This window comes from Oryzias melastigma, linkage group LG2 (genome assembly GCF_002922805.2).
Source record: "Oryzias melastigma strain HK-1 linkage group LG2, ASM292280v2, whole genome shotgun sequence".
Lineage (NCBI taxonomy): Eukaryota > Metazoa > Chordata > Actinopteri > Beloniformes > Adrianichthyidae > Oryzias > Oryzias melastigma.
Window position 1 is genome coordinate 12,433,053 of NC_050513.1, and position 4,541 is coordinate 12,437,593.

The window sequence follows — 4,541 nt, forward strand, 5'->3', positions numbered from 1 at the left end:
GGCTTGCCAGCCAGGGCCCCTGGGGTTTAAGGTTAGGAAAGGGGTTCCCTGGGAGGTATCAGTTTAAATGCCAGAGCCAGTGGTCCAGCGTTGAAGATGCTGTTCGGTTGGACCGATTTATTATTTGTCCTTTTACATTTTGAAGTCATCTTTTAGCAAGGCAGGTAAGGGTTAGAGTGAAGGTTACTGTTAGGTTTAGAGTAAGGGTTACAGCTAGGGTTAGGAATTTTCTCGTATAGATATGCAAATTCAGCTTCTGGCTACAGTTGTGACGTTTCCGCTTCAGGCTAATGATGAGTTTAATGTTGTGCTTGTGCAACCAGGTCCCTCTTGAAATCATGGAAATCCTTTGCTTTGCAATTCTTGTCGGGATAGTTCACTTATTCAAACTTTACATTTCACTGATCAGTTTTGTCTGTATCAACGTCAGGTAAAACACTTTTTACTTGCTGCTTTGGTCTCGTTCTAACAGGTAAGCAGTTGGACCAATTATTCCTTCTTTGAGAACAAGACAATCAGTGCTTTAGGTTTGCCCATCGCTCACCGGTTGCTTCATTCATTTTCACCTGGTTACGGTCGCCAATTTGGTCCAGTTATTCTGCTCTGAGAACAGATTGTATTCAGACTGAGTAAACCAGAGCTCAGTCCAATTGGAAACTACCGAGACCACCTCAAAGGATGGATCAAAGATCGGTTAATGGTCCCAGACCAGGTCAGGTATTTATAACTTGAATAACTTGTGATAAAGCAAAAATATCAAGAAAAAAAAATGGGATTAGCAAGATGTTAAGAAGAAGGCATCAGAGCAAGAATGATTACTAATAATCGTCTATTTCTCAGTAGGAGTCTAAGGCACTTTGTATTTGGAAGAGTGGAGGCTCGAGTCGTCCAGTACTTATACAGTCAATGGTAAAATGCTAATTGGGAAATCTGTGACGGTTGCATTTAAAAACATAAAAGACGTAATGAAAATGGTGTCTGAGATGCTTTTAAGATCCAGGAAACTAGATAGCCCCTTACTATGTAGATTTTGGGAGTAGGGAGGGAATTCAGATGTATCCAGACATTAACAGATACGACTGAAAAATGAACACAGACAAACCAAAAATGTTCATCCCGCTAACACATTGAAGCCAAAAGATTTTATATTTTGCCTCTACACATATACATTTTTGACACTATGGTTTATGATGACACACTTTCGGAGCTCGGGTATGATGTTCTAGACGTCTCCAGTATGAGGTGATTCATTTGGAATGCTGTTTGGGACAGAGTGTGTAGCTTTTCCAGTCTTTGCTCTTTTTGTTTGGACACAGACAAGACACCATTAAAACAGTTGTTTCTTGTTGTAAACTTGCTATTCACTGATTTAGACATTATAGCTAAATAAATAAATACAACTTAGGCATTAAAATATAACAAAAGAAAATCATTATTTAATGTTTTCAGTTTTGGGTGTAGTGGGGACTGCAGTTCCCCAAGAGTGAGAGTTAGTGTCTCTTCTGCCCAAAGGGGGGGACCAGTAGGTGGTACGACTCCAACACTGCTGCTGCTCATTACTGGACTCCCAGTTTTCTTGCCTGCAGCACCAAAGACATATCTCTACAAATAAAAAAAAAAAATAGGAGTAGCAAGAAAAGCAAAAACATTTGCATGCACATACAAAGAAAAAGTGTAAACAGCCGACTTCACTTGTGAGTTCTCTGTGTTCGTGCACCGGCGAGCGCGCGTGTGGTCCAAGCGGTTTTGTGGGCTTGATCAAAGCAGACGGGGTGCAGAGCAGAGGTCTCGGAGGTGAAATTAAAGTCTTGCTTCTTCCGCGGCGTGCAAAAAAAAAAAAAAAGGAGGAGGAGGGGGGGGTGATTACCGTTAAATTAAAAGGTACGACCATAAAAGCCTGCCGCAACCAACCCCCCCTCCCCCCCCTCGCAATTCATCAAAATGATCCCACGGCGCGTCTTTTGCTTATCAAATTGTAAAATATTGTCCGTGACACCGGCGTAACAGGGGCGTAATTAATGCACTAAATCAATTCCGAATCACTCTGTACAGAGAGGCCCTGCCGGGACGCCGTCATTATTGCAAATTATGGTGGCAGATGCATGCGGCTGAGAGGGACGGATAAAGCTCGAACCGTTCATTTAAACTTTGGTATTCACACAGCATCAAAAACGCTTTTTCAGTCGCACCTGTTATCTTCTTACCCAGTGTTAATGATTGTGTTACACACACCATGTTGTAGAAAAACTGCAAGAAATAAACTGAAATTGTCCTCCGGTTGTTGCTGGCAAACACCGACTATTAAGGTTTCCAAACGTCCTTATGCTGAAGATGAATAGATAAAAGTTATATTTATAAAGGCTCACATTAACATATAGCTGTTTTCTTGCTATGTTTTCCAAAATACTCCACACCAAATAGTCAGAACTGCCCTTAGAGGTGGATAAAAAACGGCCAACCCTGTAAGGGTTGTGATCCATACAAGATTATAGCCCACAGAAAATGTCCATTTGTTTCTATAATCATGCTGTTGGTGATTGGTCATAGTCAACACTTAACAAACATACTGTAAGTCACATGTGTCAAAGTCGAGGTCCAGATCACTAACATTGTAAACATTGTTCTGCTTCTCCTGGAGGGCGTTTCAGTTTGACCACTAGGTGGCGATTGCGCTATAGAAGTACACCTAATTCAAGATGAAGACAACAGTATCAGGGGAAAAAACAAAGTTTTAGACCACAAATAGTTACTTTAAAAATTATTTCTTTAAAAGAGTTTGAAAAATTAATGCTTGTTGGTAAATAAAGACGTTCATTTAGTCAGCAATGTATTTTTTGGGTTAACTGAGAGTTAGCATTAGCCGTCCTATGAGAAACTCTATTGAACGTTAGCATCAAGCTAGCAGAGTTTAACTTTATGTGCTCATCGATTTATATGTTTTGTCAATTGATTATTGATCTATTAAGCTTAAATCGATTTAAAAAGATTAATCCATTTTTTTTAACCCAGCCCTATCTCCAACTTGTAGTCTTTTGATGTCCCACTAAACCAAGGCTCCCCAATCTCCAGGCCGTGGACCAACCGGCATCCTAACCATAACCCAATACCAGACAGTCTGTACTGGACCAGTACTGGTTCCAAATGCGGTACCAGACGCTGACCAGGAACAACTTAAAGAGAACAAAAAACAGATGGAAAACTTGAAGAATAGACATTGTAACTGAAAAAAACCCTAGAAAATTTGAGAACTTAAAAAAACCATTGACAAATATAAAAATTAAAAATGGTAAACCTGAAACAGTTAAAATAAAAAAAAGATTTTTAAATAAAAAAAAAAATTTGAAAATTGAAAAAAATTCAAATTTGAAAACAAACATAGTAAATTTGAAAATAAATTCTAAAAAAAAATCTGTTAAATTGAAAAAAAACCTGAAAATTTGAAACCTGAAAAAAATGTGAACATTTAAAAAGCAACACACTGTAAATTTGAAAAAAAAAGAAAATTCGAAAAAAATTGGGGAAAAAAAAGAAAATTTAAAATCTGGAAAAAAATGTAAAATTTGAAAACAAGACACTGTAAATTTGAAAAAAGTGAAAATTTGAAGAAAAAAAATGTTAATGAAAATACCCTTGAAAACTTGAAAGAAATATTGAAAAATGGAAAAAAAATATTTAAAAAATTGAAATAAAAAAAACTGTAAACGTAAGAATTATTGGTTGAAAAAAAATCCTCTAGTAACAGCCACTGTTTTGAATGTTATCATTTTTTTTTTAATCTTCACTTTCAGTCCTCAGTTTTACATTTTCAATTCTGATTTTGGCTGCACACCAAGGTTCTGTTCGCGAGAAAAACCTTCAATTTTTTTAAAGTTTTAGAATTTTTGTTTTGGTGTGTTCAATAAATGTTTGTCCTGTTAAGGTTTGTTTTGGAATCTGGCTTCCTGTGACATTATTATGCAGAACCTGCACACCCTGTGCACGTAGAGGCAGCGTAGAGGAAGCGTTACCCATATATCACAACTTCATCATAACTCTATCCTTGCAAATACTTTCCAGTACACTTACCACAACACACGACAATCCTTCGCTCCAGTTTTACTACGACCCTTAAATTGGCCACACAAGCTTCAAGGAAAACTGCAAGACATACCTTGAATCCCGAGTGGTCGTACCTGTCTCTCCACACAGGCCTGGACAACCCAAAACCCTACAGTACCCTTAAGGACAAGTGTATGTGACCAAGGGATAGTTCTGAATTAGAAGTATTACAGCAATTAATATTATTATTGACTAATCGTGGTTTAGCGCTACATTGTTATTTTTGTGTTTCCATGGCGATATTTGTAAAGGGATCGTAAAAATCTTAGCGATAAACTTTAGTTTACTAAATATTCGGATCAACTTTATCTTTTTACATTTACATTTAGCAGAAACAAACAAGTAATGTTTTTAATTATTCAATTAAAACTGCTACTAAATAAAATCTATGTTGCTATGGCCCTAAACTTCTTCTTTCACTACTATCACAGTAGTATGTTTGT

At 37.3% G+C, this 4,541-nt stretch overlaps 1 protein-coding gene and 1 long non-coding RNA gene across 3 annotated transcripts in view; one reads left to right on the forward strand and one right to left on the reverse strand.

Moving 5' to 3' along the window:
- Positions 1-4,541, forward strand: part of si:ch73-383l1.1 (receptor tyrosine-protein kinase erbB-4) — a 439,732-nt gene that overhangs the window by 225,509 nt on the left and 209,682 nt on the right. The window lies entirely within an intron of this gene.
- LOC112156665 overlaps positions 1,415-4,541 on the reverse strand; it is a 21,009-nt gene continuing 17,882 nt past the window's right edge. Inside the window, exons 2-3 of one of the 2 annotated variants that reach the window (XR_004949327.1) lie at positions 4,151-4,251; positions 1,415-1,814 (exon numbers count right to left, since the gene is read on the reverse strand). This is a non-coding gene — a long non-coding RNA (uncharacterized LOC112156665). The remainder of the gene's footprint in view (positions 1,815-4,150; positions 4,252-4,541) is intronic. The other variant, XR_004949329.1, reaches the window with a different exon arrangement.